At 34.3% G+C, this 17,451-nt stretch overlaps 1 protein-coding gene and 1 long non-coding RNA gene across 13 annotated transcripts in view; both read right to left on the bottom strand.

The window, feature by feature from the left end:
• Nucleotides 1–17,451, bottom strand: part of CDH8 (cadherin 8) — a 360,605-nt gene that overhangs the window by 37,814 nt on the left and 305,340 nt on the right. The gene's annotated exons all lie outside the window — the stretch shown is intronic.
• LOC308176743 lies at nucleotides 2–17,447 on the bottom strand. Its single transcript, XR_013938562.1, has 3 exons — nucleotides 5,959–17,447; nucleotides 4,864–4,930; nucleotides 2–4,334 (listed from the first exon to the last, which is right to left on the bottom strand). It is a non-coding gene; the product is annotated as an uncharacterized lncRNA (long non-coding RNA).

Here is a 17,451-nt window from a genome sequence, read left to right on the forward strand (position 1 = left end):
AAAGAAATCATAGCATAAAAGGTAAACAGATTTAATCTGGGTTTGACACAAATTCTTCAATAGAAACCATACTGTCCATGCTTGATTGGGTTGTCTTATCTGTAATGGATCGTAGAGTTGGAGCATGAGATAAAGATGGATGGCCAGTATTTTATGGTTGAAAAGAATAAATACACCCCTATTATAAACAGCGTTTGTTGGAGATTAGCTCAATGAAGACCTTTCTTGCACTAAATTGGTAAGATTTTTCTTTGATGAAGTTTGTATTGTTTTATTGATAAAGTCCATTATACATGGAAAAGGGAAGGCTGTAAACAACAGAGATTTATTTCTTTGTTTATCTTTGGCAGAGCGCAGAGCATTTTACTCTATTAGCATTTCTGACTGCACTTCTATTATTTCTTCATTATAAATACTATTAATGTGGAGACCCACACTGTGAAAAAAGAACATTGTAAGATTGACATAGGTAAAACTAGATTGCACTTTGGACTAGTAAAGTGCTTTGATTCATGTGCAGCTAACCAAAAATATGACCTGTGAACATAGTTCTTCACTGAAATAACGTCTCATCATTTATAACATAAAGCTATTTTGCATAAAGGAGTTTATCATTGTAGAGTAGAATAATCTTATTAAGCTGTAAGTAAAGAAAAGCTAAAGCAACAGTTTGCATTCTACTTTGAATAATTCAGTCAGTTTCTAGTCTTTCCTTCAATTCAGCATAGTTAATTTATTTTAAGAGACTATTAGTAAATATTTTAGGTTTTATGATTTTCCCCCAAAAAGCAAATACATGAACTTTACTTAAACTGAGATGACCAGCTGATTTGAAGTTTTAAAAAATGTTCTAAAGAACATGCATGCCTGTGCAAGTAACCCAATCCTAGTTTCAAAAACCATCTTTTACTGAATTTAAGCTTACAGCACAGTATTTTATTGTGCTTATACCATTAACAATTGCACACTACATGAATTAAACTGCAGGTCAGACTTGCAATTTAGCGATGTGCTTTCACCTTAAATTCTTACTACAGGTGAGAAAGCTCCTGCGTTAAGAGTCAGGGTATCAATGTACGTATGTGACAACTTAGCAGTCTATATGGGTTCCATTTTCTAACAATACAGAACTGACTTAGGAGAAAACAGAATTAATTCTTGGGAGCACGAAAGAAGTTGCTATTGACTTGTAGTCCGTGTACCTGTGATAATAAATTTAAAAAATTAAAGTAGGTTAGGCTTTGCCAGTGGCCTGGAGGCCAGTGATGTGGCTGGTAGCAGCCCTACAAGTGGTAAAGATGATTACAGGAAGAACCACAGAATATAGTCTATGTTTGTGTTTTCCATCAAAGTTAGTTGTGTTGTGACTTAATCAAACCCTTCCTCTTGCATATTTTTTTTTCCTTGTATGCTAAAAACAGCCATAATTTTTGAGGCTTCACCTATAAAAGCTTTACACTTGCTGGATGGCAGGAAATACTCAAATTCCACCTGTATTGAATATGGAAGATTACAAGACATCAGACTTTAAATACTTCCCATTTGAAGAAGTCACAAGTTTTAGTTTCGAAAAAGACGTGTTACAGAAGAAAAAGAACCTTCCCCCACCTCCGAAATATTATAAGAATAATATTTATGTCAGTTTCACATCATATGATCTTACTTATTAATAGGTGAGGTGAACACTTATGCCATGAAATAATAATGTATTTGAAGTCAAATAAATGTTAATATCCAAATAATGAATCCCAAACATTTAAAACACATTTTATCTTAACTTGATAAAAATACAGACAATGAATTTCTAGCTTATCATAATTCTCAGCACTAGTGTCATATTTAAACACTAAAGATTCACTTTTATCTAAATTAATGAAATGATAGCAGTTCAAATTTTAAAGACATTACAGAGAAATGTAATTAATTAGATAAGCTTCTAAAGAAATTATTCATGTCCCTCATGACTGCCCCCAAAATGTTTGTCTTTCATCAGAAATACAAACATTAAATTTAAAGATATTATAATTAGCAATTTGATGAGAATTCATTTAAAAAATTAATCTACTAAACACAAGAGAGGCCCAACTAGTTGTTTGGAAATCTCCAAACAAGGGGATACCCGCTACCTATTAGGGTTCTTGTGATTATGATGAAATTTATTGCTGAGAAGAGAGATGGTGAGGGAATTTTATCTACTGCTTGTACTGTCAACCACATGAACACATTGTATTATTTTGTCATTGCAAATTTTTCAATGAATTTTCACTTCATACTAAGTGAAAATAAATGAAATAAATAATCACCATAAATAAAAATCACTCTAAGTGTACCTATTAAAACAAATTTATGAATTCTCACTAAGTAAATCCTGTTTTCACTTGAGGATGAGAACACTGACAAGATAAAAGAACTCTATCTGCCCATTTTCATACTTTAAATGTCTGCAAACTTCTCGGTGGTAGAACACGTATGCGGAGGATGACCTTCTAAAGTTTAAATCCATTGCTGTTAGCAATGCCCATTGTCTTTGTTTCCTCACAAACAGTAGGAAACATTTGAAGTTGATCCACACTGATGTATTAGAGCAAAAAATGTTATGTTTGCATGGGTAGCTGTCCTGGAAATTTTAGTTTCATTCACATAAACCAGCTGTTGAAAGCATTGGCAGTTTCTGAACTGCCTGTTAATCCTTGACTTCTGCCAATGTCCCCTTCCTAGGAGATGTGCTCTCCTTGTTCACCTCCACAGATGGTTCTTTCCTCTCAAGCATGCACCCAGGAATCCCCAGGGGTCAATGAGGAAAGAGAAGGCTAGCTCTTCGCCATCGTACACAGCTGACCTTCACATTGATTAGTATTCAATGGTCAGAATTTTTCCTTGTTTGTGAATGGAGTCAGCTCTTTCTAAACTAGTGACAAAATTGAATTTTGAATTACTTTGTGTATATATATCTTTTTTTTTTTCCCACTGAACCACACAGTCAGTAGAATTAGGGGAGACTAAATATTTTATATTTGATGTAAATAGTAACACCGTTTGATTGAATTCCTATGAAATATTTTATGCAAAATCATAAAAGGGTGTAGAGTTAGAGATATTCTAAGGAGCTAACTGAATTTGTAAAGGCTTCATCAGCTGTATTTATGGTGATGCACAGCTTAAAGAGATCTACCCTTGAGTCTTGCAATACAAATGTATCATTAGGGCTGTCACTTGAGAAGCAATGTCTTAGCTGGAAAATTTAGGACATTGGGGCATTCTATTTAAAAATACTGAGCAAAATTTCCACTAGTCTAGTTTACCAAAATCCTTTTCAGGGTAAAGCTGCACAGAAGGATTTAGTTTTTAATTTCAAATACATTCAACTAGTCATCTGTGGACAGCACTGCCACAGCACAGCATGTATCTCTAAGAAAAACATATGCAAATAGTGTAGATAATTTCCTAGAAGTAGAACTCTTTTATGCGCTGCACTGAAGTATCAATTACTGTTCACAGTTGTAAGATCCAGCAGTCTGCTGTAGATGAGCACAATGCACACACACACAGATACACACACAGGAAAAAAAAATAAGAAAAAAAATCTAGACAGGTAAGAAAGGTATAAGGAAAGGGTAATTCAATGACAAAATAAGTAGTGGAATTATTGGTGATAATAAATAAATTTCCAAATATAATGGAAAGTCAATGTGAGCTTAAAAATGCATATTGAAAGGTTTAAAAGCTTTTAAGATGCCTTCTGCTCTTCTTTTAAGAAGCTCTTCTGTTTTTCTCCCTAGTTCTCAAATTGTATTTGAACTTCAAATGCTTGAATTATACACCTTGCTGGTAATCATCTTTGAGTAACATACCATTGAAACACTCAGGATAAAAAAGTGCTGCAGTTTGATACAAAATGGATAGTTCAGATGAGATAATAAAAATCAAATAAAAAAAATCCTATGTTCAAGCCATTTAGTGTCTCCAAACTTAAATTTTGTAGGCTGCAGATCTATGCTAGTTCTTACTGTGATCAACTTCTTTCATCCTTCCTGAAAAAAAACTACATATCTGAGAAAAATATGTGTATCACTGGAAGTTTCTAATGCAAAGCATAGAAATGTTAACATTGCTCCTAGATGCAGCAAGTAATACTAGGAGTAGTTAGACCTTATAAATCAAATTTGGGGTCTTATTCCATAGCTGGCAGAATATAATGCCAGTATTCAGTTCCCATAAGCATTTCTTAAACACTTCATAAACATGCTTAAAACACTTCTCCATTGTCTTTCCTTGGTAGATATATGTACCAGTGGTCTTAAAAAGCAGTGGTCTTTACAAGAGAGAATTACTGGCTGGAAAAAAAAAAAAAAAAAGTAATTTCATCATTTATTTAACACAAAGAAATCCAGTTTCATCCACTTCTCCCTTATTTAATTAAAGCATCCAAATCACATCAAAGTTCTCTTTAAAAAGTCATAAACTGTCTTGCATTTTAACTAAAATGAAGTACCTGAATAAAAGGTAGACTCCTCGAAAATAACACATCTTTTATTATTATTATCGTCATCATATGGCTTGGAAATAGCTATTTCATGCTTCTCTGATTCAGTGAAATTTCTACTCTAATAATATTTTAAATTAGAAGTCCTAGTTCTAACAGAGAAATCAAAACAAAATCTGAATCACTGACTTAATAAAAACAACAGCACTTGTTTTACATCTCTCATACTTCAAACTTATTAAGTTGTATTTTAACAGATCTGTTCCCCACGCCTTTATCAAAGTTTTATCCGATGACTTTAGTAAGATAATCTACATGCAGGACAAGTTTATTTTTCCTTTTTGGCTTTATGTTGTCATTTTCTTTGTGCAATCATTTACCTCTAAAACACCGCAGCTTCTAACAATTCTTTTGCCATATAAAACTAACAACTCTGCTTCAAGAATCCTGTGAAACAGAGATGCTATTGTGAAACTGAAACTTTATTTATGTTGAAGTTTAACAGTAAAAATCATATCTAGCAATAAATACTGTGTTCATTTGTCTGAAGTGTTGTGTAATGATCTGATTCAAAAGAGATTGACTGCCTGATAAAGACTCTGAAATTCTTTTAAAAATAACATACCATAAGCTATTTCTGAATTTAGATAACATTCAAACAACCAAACCAGAAAGAAACAAATAAACAGGACTGGTCACCATAAAGATTTAACAACACCCCCGTTCTTAAATTTTTAAAGGATGAGAAAATACAGAAAATACTGAAAGTTGTGGAGTATCTGTAAAATAACATAAACATATCAATGCACAGTAGAATGTCTTCCGAATAAAATGCTTAGACAAGAAACAAGCCCTTATTCAAAATTTATATTTATTTCAGCACACTGTAACGTATTAGAGGAGTACAGATTTTGGTGAGCCTCTGCATGTTCATATGTGTAGGAAGGAGGGAGAAATAAAAAGATATGAAATATATTTCTTGGGTTTATTCCTTAAGTCATTCTATGGGAGAAAAATAACAATGGTATTGAAAAGTTTTGTCACCTTTCAGTAGATCCCTCAGTTTATTTTATTATGGTCTACAGGTGAAAGAGGAACAAGTCAAGAACAAAGCTATGCTACAGTCTGTTTTTATTTCCTCATGAATAGACTGTCAAGTTTAACCAAGGACTTGCTCAAAATCCTCTACTTCCTTCAGTTTTGTTCATTTTTCCACCTCTCATTGCTATGAAAAAATGTCCTGCAAAATGCATGCTTCCACAGGTATGGACAAATCAAAGAGAACCATACATAGCGGCTAACCAGGTAGAGTGTGTGTTTTGACTGCATATTGTGGAAAGGAGGACAAGTTGGGGGGGGGGGGGGCGGGGGGTTGGAATCTGAGGACAGGCTACATTTTCAAGTAAATGACTTCAAATATAAATTTGTATTTAAAAGGTAATTTCACCTATAAAGAGTGACTAAGATCTACCTACCTTTAATAAATACATAAGATGTATGGCTTACGATAAAAGGACAGATTATACTTTCAGTTTCCTGCTAATACAAAAAGAGAAAAGAAAGAGTAAAATTTCCATGATAGATGCACAAGCCATGACAGAAAACGTTTCTTATATAAAGCCATATTCGTCGAGCCTCGTTCAGATGCTCATTTTCTTTTTCTGTGTTTTTGTTTGGTTGGTTTTGCTTTAGGGCACGGAAGACATACAAAAATATTTAATATAGCCCATAATGAATAGAAAATTTGAATCAGTTACCTGAAATTTGCAGAAAAATGAAGCATGTCTGCAAAAAGACCAAACATCATTTTCTTACCAGTGACATTCACCTAACTCAGCACAGAGTCCTTTGCTTGCCACTGTAGTAGCAAAGTAATTCAAACTGACTGCTTTTGTATTTACTTTTCCCTTTCACTTCAATGCCTGATTCCACTTCTACTGAAGTTAATCAAATCTCTTTTACTCTGAAAGTTTAATCAAGTCCTTGTCCTTAATATTACATGATCTATTTCCTACATTTAAAATAATATAAGATTTAAAATTTAAATATAATTTAAATTAAAGCCATGACTTCAAATGGGTACTTTGTTAACTTCAAAGGATCAACATGGGTATATAAACTTGATAATAAAACAATATATATATATATTAAAAAGTATATTATTTTCATATAGACAATATATATTAAAGGAATCAGCTCCCATTTTGCATATCTAAGGGCAGGCTATCATTTGATACTCAAATGCAACCTCTTTGTTATTTTTCATACCATTAAGCTGTGCGGTTATTCATCAGCCTAACAAATAGTTACTCTATAATTACCTCTGATCCTTGGTGAATTGAAAGATCCATTTGCAAAACTGGGAAATGTTTGTAATTCTTTGTAGAAGTGTCGTATTTTGCTTGGTGTATATGCATGACTTTGTCTTGTTTGAATGCATAAAGAGAGATCAAGAGGGCTCGGAAAGGCAAAATTAGATTCGAGCAGTAAAACACCCCCTCAAATGTAGTTTACAGATGTGAAGAGTGTCTCCTACTAAAACCCTAGCTATATGAGAAAATCAAAAGATACCGTTCTGTTTAAATTTTGCCATGCAAGTTAAAAGAGGAAAAGTTACCTGCTGCTGCAATGTGACTGAGAAACAGGGTTCATGGTAAGTGAGCTGTAATTTTGTCATTAAGTGAGCAGAGGATAAACTAATGATATGAAACTGTCATATCGATCTTAGAGCTGGAGGGGAATGTCAAGCCTAGGCAACCCTCCCCTTGTGCCCCTTCCCACAAACCCAACAACCCAGAAACTTGAGTTTCAGGTTATCATAAATCACTTTCAATGGTGGTCTCCCTTAACTCACAGTATTTGTGTTTTGAAAAATTCACTTCAGCGTCACCTCTTCCTATTCATTCTTGTGGACTTGGAAAAGAAAATGCTAGAAGACATACTAGATATTAGATGTACTAGGTAACGTGAGTGCTCATTACATTTAACCTACATACTGCATAAGAGAGCGATTAGACTGCACGGGGTATGCACAAGGAGAGAGACGGATGAATATTAAAGTCGGAGGAACAAAGGGATGGGATGAGCCTTGAAAAGAGATTCAGAAGGGGCATCCTAATCAGAAACTGTAGCACCTTTTCAATATTTGAGTAGCAATTATGGGTACTTGTCTCTTCTCAGAAGCTCTGGTTGCAAACAGCATGTCCTTAGAGACTGTTCTTCTGCATATCTAATTTTGACCACAGTGAGCTTTATATTCATAGTGACACATAATCAAGTTATATGTGACACATCAATATGAGTAAACAAATACATAATTCAAAATAAATTATTAGTATAGCTGCTTGAGCGGGTTGTATTGGAAGCTGCTATAGTCATGTCAGGTTCACGACAATGAAAACAATGCTGTTTTATTCACGGATTCTAAATAAATCCTCAAGGAAAAAAATTGTACACTGCCAACATCCTTCCACCCACACATCTATCCAGAGACCAAACTGAAACAAATGTTGGCAGAAAACAACCTATATTTCTGATACAGTATTGTGTTATTCAGCCCTATTTTTCGCTAACAAGGATGCAAGTCAGGCTGTAGTTTGCAGTTATGTCACTTTCAATAAATTAACTGTGTTACATATGTAAGAGGTGAACTGTTATGAGTACAGAAATTAACAATACGGTTTAAGTTTTGACAACTATTAACAGCGGACTTAAAAACCAAAAAGAAAGGCGGGTTAGAAATGTTTGAAGTTACACAGTTACTTTTTTTTTTTTTTTTTTTTTGCAAAATCAATGCAAATAAAAGAAAAATCCAGATCAGTTAACATGATAAAGAGATATACATCACTTCAAGAATAAGCAATAGCAAAACTAACCACAACTGAAATCTCCAGAAACATCTGCAACTAGGAAACACTATTCTATAGACCCTCAATTTTAGCAAAAGGCAGCTCCAAGCTTTTGAAAAGCTTTTTTCACTTCCTTGTGACACCTACCAGTAAGAAAGACAAAAGAGTCAGGAAAACAGGGAACCACAGAAAACTATTGGGAGCCACATAGAATATCCTGAGTTGGAAGGAACCCATAATAGAGAGACTAGCAATAACAACAGTGTGATGGAAATGCTACTAGATCGTTACTTCTTGCAGATCACAGCACCACATACCTAATTAGGATTCCAGATTTTTGGAGGCAGTGTAATGCCTTAATTGTTGTGAGGAAGGAGTAGGTTTTCATTTCTAAATATCACATTGAGAAAAATGTCCAGAAAATAATATGGTGCCATTGAGTGGCAGAATAGGATCTGCCTCAAAAAAATAAACCAGTGAACAGGCAGAGAGAAAATTATTTGAAGAAAAGTTTAAGACACAACAAATGTACAGGGGCATGATTTGCTGCTGTGTTGCTTGATTCCAGGTTAATCAAGAGAACTGTGCTAGCATGAAGGAGTCAGGAATCTGGCCCCCACTTTAGAGCAATTACATTGTTAATATGCTAATACATCATGCATATTAAAATGTTATAAAATATTGACTCAGATATGCAAGGTCTTGTTGTCAATTATAATTAGCTTTGAAACTTTATAATGACTAACAACAATAATAACAATAAGCAGACTGATTGAGGATAAGACGTCTGGAATATTTTGGGGTTACTTTTACTGTAAATGATTTCATGAGTGAAGTCAAATAATTAATAGCCCAAATGAAACCTCTCTCTTCCTTACTGTTAGTCAAAACATCAAAATGCTTTAAGAAAACTTTGTATTAAACAAGACCGTATCACAGAAGCATTTAAATGTAATCATTTTTAGAGCTCATATTCCTTCCTGGGACTAACTTTCTTAATAGTGTAATTTATTGATCTTATGTTTCCCTTCATGGATAAAATATTGGTCGATGGGCTTGACTTGATTCAGGTTCTAGAAGTTTAGCATCCAAAAATTCTTACTTGCACACCACCAGCAAAAAGATGACCCCAGCAGACCTGCATATACCTTTTAAAATGCTCTGTTTTTCAGACAGAAAATACCATCATTCTTTGTCAATCAGAAACTTTACTAGAAGCTCAAAGCATGCTACTCTGAGTAGAGTCTTTATTCTAGGAAAAAAAAAAAAAAACTGCTTAAAGAAGATTGACTAAAAGAAAAATAAAATCCAGTTACAAACCTCTACTCTGACCTACTCTTATGCTTCAGTCTTACAGAAAAAAAAAAAAAAGGTGGAGATTTTAGATAGAGTCACATTCTTCTTAGAAGGAGTAAATCAATTCTTATCAAACTAGATGAATACTAGACAGTATTTTTAAGATGAATCATACTTTCTCAGAAATTTTTGTTATCAAAGTGTTCAAAGTGCAGATGGCCAACTGTTGGTTGTTCAGTTTAACAATGTGCACATTTTGCTAATATCTTGGGTATATTGTCACTTTAAGCATTCCTCCAGTTTTCTGTAAGTAATTAACAAACATGCTTCACATAAGTTAGTTAAGTACATTTTCACTAATGACCCTTCTGCTCCTTACTTGAATCCTTATCTGTCTTGTGCCCCACAAAGCCTAAAACACCATTATCTAAAATTGTGTTATATATTTAAGTGGTGAACTGACATTGTCTCACCTAAAACACCACTTAGTTTCCTAATCTTTTGCATTTTATGTTTTAAACATTGTTCTCAAATTCCACTGTTTTTGTCAAATCAATGTTTGCAAATCTAGAACTGAGAAGTCTAACCTGGCTTTATAATGCCCTGAAACCAGAAATGAAAGAATCTAGACTATTGATACAGATCTCTGTCCTTTTCCTTGCTGTAAGTAAGCTTATTACCTCCTCAGACTTCTTTCCCAGTTAATCATCCCAGATGATTTATTCACAGCTGCCTTACATGCTTTCCTCTGAAATCAAAGGTTACTAACTTGTATGCGGTTCCCCACACCTGAATTTTAATTCTAGCTCCTAAACGAGCGAGCCCAATTTATACAAAGATTGTTTCATAAGTGCACTCCTTTCCCATTCATATTCCCTCATAATATGGCTTCTCCCACACTGTTATCCATGTGGATCACGTCTCTTGCCATTCATGAGCTGAGAAAAACACTAAGGGGAAATCTTACAACATGTCTGAATGCACTTTAACAGCTGAGAGCTGCAAACCACCTTTATGCAATATGCCAGCCCTCCACTGACCAGTGGCAAATTCTCCGTGACCCATCAGAATCTATGGAGTTCTGTGTAGCCCTGTATGTACGTGCAAATGAAAAAAAAATTCCCTACTGAATTCTGTCAGTGCAAAAATGACGGATCATCTAGTTTGAGTTCCACTAAGCCAGAGAGAAAATGGTCAAGCAAAAAAGGTTAATATTCCTGAGCTTCTCCTGCTTAAACCTCCATAAAGGCTTATTTCCTTCTCCTTCTAAAACTTACTGAAATTTACACAGCCCTAAATTACAGGTAATTATATGATGCACCCAAGTAACTCCCTAAAATGTTAGAATTATTCCTAATAATGCCTATAGTCATTTTTACAATAAAAGGCTAAATAACATTAAATAAATGAAAGCATGAGTGAAGGTATTCATGGCATTAAAAATGTACATTGTATCTGAAGGCTTGTTCTGAAGAGTAATTATGTCTCTTTCCTTTTTAATTAATGTCCTTGTATTTTTTAAAGTAATATACAATATAGATAAATTTTAGTAAAGCATGTGTTGGGTGATGATTCAATTATTGTATTTATATTCTTGGTAAACCATAAAAAGTCTTCCTGGCTTTATGCCCTTTCCCATTAGGTGATAAAATTGCCTCATACTTCTTCATTTCTAAAGAATGCAGTTGGTATGGGTGATTACCTTTGTCAGATAGAGCCCACAGGTTTGTCCTTGAGATTATTATGCTCTATGCCTGGAAAATATTTATTGTGGTCAAATTACCATTTCCATTTCAAGATCTTGTCTACCTTTTCATCTTCTGCTTTGACTAATAATTCACGAGAATTTGCACTAGTTGTGGCAGTTCTGGTACTTTGCCAAACACTTTGGTGGAGGGAGGTGAGGGCTAACTACCCCACTGCTATGCTTTTTGTTTGGCAAGTATAGCTGAATATCAGGGGTCACTTGATAAAAGCAGTCAATCAAAGTCAAAATAATAGCTCCATGACTACACTGCCTGGAGAATAAGGAAAACAGAAATTCCATTAAAAAACCCTCACTCAGAAATGTAAAACTTGGCTAAAAGCATTGCTTTGGGCTAACAAACATCCTCTCCCATGCCATCCTGCATATATTTGGAATTCCCCAGCTGACTTGTTGCATGTCTGTGCATGTGATGCAGAGTGTGAGAAAAGAGAGAAGTTTTGGAAGAGCCTTCAAGTAACATAATGAAACAGAGCAAACGGATTCACGCTTCATCTCTCTATCTCCTAGTATATCTGAAAAGGCTGGAGTCCATACTAATTATAAAGTAACCTGTCTATGCTTGAATATGCTCATGGCAGTGTTCTTCCCAGACTTTAACTGAGATTTGACCTGAATGAGATTGCAGAAATCCAGTGCTGCACATGGTCATAAAAAGGCTAGGAAGAAAACACAAATCTTGAGTAGCCCACTCACTGTTATTTCAGGAGAACTTGAGAACTTTAAAGGGATCATCATTTATTTGTCTTTAAAGTTTGTGAGCCATGGTTTCTGTTATTTGTTGGTATGTTCTTCACAAATCTCTTTTGTAAATCTCGATTGCAAATTGGAATATATCTATTTTTTCTCGTTGAGATATGTGATATTATTCAATGAATTTCTACTATGTAATACACATATTCCTGAGAAAAGGATTACTTCACTTTTTAAAGAGAATTCCAAATAAGCATTGTTAATAATGGATGTATACTTTTCTTTTCTTTCTTTCTTTCTTTTTTAAGGAACTGGAATCCTGTGTCTCAAACAGATCTCAGATACAGTTTATGGGGTATGAGAATGAAAATATCAGGATATTCATATTTAAATTGGAGGAATATTATGCAGTTATATTATGTTACTAACACACTTCTTTCTTGCCTAAGTTAGTTTCTCAGGGATAAGTCTTTGCTTTGATTTCAAATGACATTTTTTCTCCATTTATTGCTGCTCTTGTTACATCAATTAAAAAGCAATGACTGAAGTATAAGGCACTTCCTTAGTATTAATCAGACATGCAGTAAGGGTGCTGAGGAAATACTCGCAATGTGGCTTTCACAGACATTAGAATATGGAAATGGGAATCCATGGATCTGGAGGTATAAAGAAGACAGAGCATAATTACTATACACCTTGTCCAAGTATGACAATCGATAGCTTGAATGATCAGAATGAACTCTATTCAGAATCTGTGGAAAATGTAGCAAAAATGTTCTAATAAATAAATCATGGCTATTTGATTTTCTTTTAGTAGCTGAATAGCATTGACAACACATAACTCGATAAGTACTACAAAACCTGTACAAGAAACTGAGAGAATACTGAGGAGGTTAGCTCAGCCTGAACTCTGCTCTGCTTCACTGCCCAGCAAAATTGCTAACCAGTTAATGCAAGCAACACGAGCATGTCAATGCGAACAGTAGTTATAGCTATAATTGTACCTTATACAAACTAAAAAATGTATTTGTGTGTTCAGATGAATGGGTTTACATATGACTTTAAGGATCCTGACTTTACTGGATTTTACTGAATGTCAGAAAATTCCATTTCAAAAAGTACCAAAGAAACAAAAATGTGATGAGCCTTTGTACATACTGAGGGAAAAAAAGAAAAAAAGGCATCAAAAGAAACGTCTGTAAGTTAATCATTCATTCTTACTGCACTGCAATTCAGGCTCTCAGAGAATACTTGCATATGCCCCCAGATTCCTTTCCTGTTCAGGGCTTAGCTCCAGAGAGCCCAAACATATGAGCAGCATAATCAGCCCTGACGTACAAAGCAAGGCTATATCCACTCCCCATTCTCTCATGCATCTCGCTGAAAAAAGCCCTCCCAACCTTGGCATACAACTTTAAGCTCCTTAGCCTTCAGGCATATAAGTCTTAAACATACAACAACAACAAAAAAAGAGAAATCTCATTAATCCAGTATTTAAAGTCCTGTGAGTGACAGAAAACAAAGTTCACCTTTCATATCCACAGACCAAAAGGTACACCCTGAGAGAAAGGTCAATTTGCCAATGAAACTCTACATTGTAATCACCTAGAAGTTCAGGCTCCAGTCTTGAATGAGCAGAGTAAACTTGGATTCATAGCAATGTAGAAAGAAAATTTAAGAATCAATTCAAAGTTTTAATAATTTTTCAGTATACTTGCAATAAGCATTAATACACGATTTATTTATTTTTTTCTGTGAATTCTAAGCCTGTATTTCAGAGCAATCTTTCAACGAGGTTGAAGTTCTTTATAATATTCTTTTCTTACCAATCCTTGTGATAGAATTCATCAATATAGTGAAGTCATTACATGAGCAGAGAGAGGAAAAGTTAGACTAAAAAGAAGTAAATATTAATTTAAATATATAATGAAGAATGTATATATGAATACAAGAGCAAAAGAAAGGGTGCAAGTATGTAGTGGTGTATACAATGAAAGCAACAACTAGAAACTGCTTCACAGAGATTAGGAGTCAGCCAGTGATGGGAAAGTGAAAGCAGGAAAATGCCACCCTCCAAAATGTACCACTTTGCACAGGTCTCAGAGTATGATTGTGGCACCAATAGCATTAATATATTCTGAATTAGAACTAGAAAAGACACTTGCCTATGACTAGGGAAAGGAAATGTCCTTCCTCCAAAAGAAAATAAGCCAAACTGCTCTTTTGCCTGTTAAGTACTTAAAGAAAAAAGTCCCCATGGCTCATGCTTTCATGCTTCTACTCCTAGTTTTGCTTGACATGGAAGGGTTAGATTACATTTTAGGTCACTCAGAAAGATTAAAAATAAGTAACATGTTTAAAATTATCCACCTGCACTCCAAAGCAGATTGCTATCATAAAGATCAGCCAGTCTGAATCTGTATCACTTCATCCTCAAGCCAGACGAAAACACAGAAGAAGTTATGTTCAATTCACCCAGACCAATCCTGTCCTGGAAGTTCCCCACCCGAGACAACCGAGGGATGATACAAATGAGTATGTTCGTCATGGTGACAGCAGAAAACTTCCAAAAATTACTTGTGCTTAAAGCACAAATTTAAGTGCAGGTAATGTACCGGCACAACGTTCTGAAAAAGTGATTTACGTTTTGGAAAAACTTGGTGTTTATGAAAGTGTTGATAAATTAAGATATATTTAAGATCCACCAGGCTGGGAATCATGAAGAAAAAAAATATCATGGCTTATGATTGGAAAGCAACTGCTTCAGCAATGAAATGGACTGATCATTGCCTATATAAATAGAGGTGAGCCCAGAACAGAAATGGAAAGCAGCTAGGTTAGGAAGAGAAAATGCTCCTGCTTGAATGATGCTGACATCCTTATTTTTATGGGAGAAACCAGCACTATATTAATATTACTCTCAGTAAAAGCATAGTTTAAAAATAATTTATCTTTAAATAAGCAGATATAGTAGTCTATGAAATTCAGCTCTTGTAAAATAATCCTATTAGGAATGCAAAAACAAACAAAAAACACCAACCTAGCCATCAGCAGGAACTCAAATGCTTAGAACAAGATTGGCATTATTATTTTCGTAGCCAGTCTGAACAGAGGCAATTTTACAACAGTGATAGGTGCTGAGGCTCCCATGAAGTTTTAAGACAAGGTGATTACTTATAAAATTCTTAAGTAATAATTACATTTTTGAAATCTGAAGAAGAAAGAGGCACACTTAATTCTGATGTGACTTAGAAATGTGTAATTCTGTTAACTTTGCTCCAATACACACATACAATCACACGATACACATCAAAAAAGTTAATTGGAGAAGTTTCTTGAAAAATTATTCTTTTTCTTTTTTTTGTTTTAGACTTTTTGGAGGAAATAAAATGTAAAATTACTTCACTTTACACCTTTTTATTCCAGTGTCTGAAAAGCTTTGAATCACAAACTAATAATTCTTCTTTTGAATAATTTGAATTCTTCAAGAATTGAATTTTCAAGAATTGAAAAAATTTGAAGAATTTTTGAAGAATTTGAATAATTCTTTTGAAGCTATTTGTAGATCTCATGAATTGAGATTTCTCATGTCTTGAGAAAATTGGTATGGAGATTTTTATATCATTCTCCTTTAAAAACAGCAGAATTATTAAGTGGCTTGATATTAACCTGGCAAAAAAGATGTTCTATGAAACTGGAGCTTTCTTTCTTTCTTTATGCAATGTGATTCACTGTGTTGGCTTGGCTTTCCTGCCAGCAGAAAGTATTCTTGCTAATTTATCAAAGTAGTGTTTGCCCACAAGATTTAATAGCAATTAACAGAACACTGTTGGCACAACTGCACTGTTGGCAATGAAATACACAAATTATTAAGGCAGATCGTATGAATAGATTTTACAGGAGTTATAAGTCGAGAGCTTATGTTTACTCAGACATACCTTTGTCATTTATGCATGCATGTCAGTTATCCCTCCCATATTCCTAACATGTTTGTTTTTAAAAGCAAGTACCAAAGAAAAATATTGGACAAAAAAATGTTCCAAGTAAGCATCTTTTATTCTCCCATTCATTCATTTATTCATAGGTACAACATTATGAAACTGACCTCTAAAAGTTATCATAACACTATATCCTTTAAAAAAAAGATACTCTGGGGGAGAAGCAAGCATTAACATAATTGTGTTTTCTACATGCAAGAATTAGCAGCATAGTTCATCAAGCTCTGAAGACAAACTTTCTTATGACAATGTGTCAAGTGTGCATGCACTTATGGGAATTATGCATATATATTGATCACAGAATAGAAACTTTAGCAGAAACATTTTCTTAGTTTATGTTTCAGTTATGAAGACAAGGGATGACTGACCTACTTCCTGTATCTTTGTGGTTTTTGTTTTTGTTTTTTTTTGCTTCAATATGTTTATGTCAAATCTATGGTTTAAAATATACTGCTAATATTAATAACAAATAATGTCTTATCAGATCCTGCCACCAGCACTTAATCACAATTCCAAATTAATCAATAATTCTTCTTGACTAAAATCTAGAACCCATATTTCCCAGACAGGGTGAAGCTCCTGGCTCCCAGTGACTTAGGTGTACTGATCAGTCACAATAATTTTGTAGATCAGAGTAATATGTGGTTTTGGTTATGGCTGTATATGAGTAAATTTATTCACATGTATCACAGAATCACAGAATGCTCTGGGTTGGAAGGGACTTTAAAGACCATCTTGTTCCAACCCCCTGCCAAAGGCAGAGACACCTCCAACCGGCCCAGGTTGCCCAAAGCCCCATCCAGCCTGGCCCTGAACATCTCCAGGGATGGGGCATCCACAGCTTCTCTGGGCAACATGTTCCAGTGGCTCACCACCCTTTGGATGTTTTTCCCAAATATTCCCATTCCCAAACATTAACACCCAACAAAAAAAAAATATTCTTCCAAAATCAAATATCAAATAGGGCTACTTTAATGTAACATAACCATGTGCTTAATCATTTATGGTACTGAAACAAAATATTTCTCAGCATTAAGAACTTTTGCGTTGAGTCTACAACTTACTTCAAGTGTAGCAAAGTTTTATTTCTTCTGCCTTATTATAACTCACTACATGTCTGGTTTTTTATATTTACTCTATACACCCTCTATAAATGTCCTTATATATCTCTTCAAACTCTATATTACTTTATTCACTGAAACAAGCACATTTTTGAAAATCACAAGAAATGGAACTTCATCAGAAATTGTTTTCTTTCAAAAAAACCTGTACTTTAAAAATCAGTGTTTTATCTTTTACTTATACACAGTTTCCACTGCACACACTGATAAAATTAATTATAAAGCCAACAGAAAATAGTCACAGATA

The sequence above is a fragment of the Anser brachyrhynchus genome (genome assembly GCF_964034855.1).
Source record: "Anser brachyrhynchus genome assembly, chromosome: 12".
Taxonomy (NCBI): Eukaryota; Metazoa; Chordata; class Aves; order Anseriformes; family Anatidae; genus Anser; species Anser brachyrhynchus.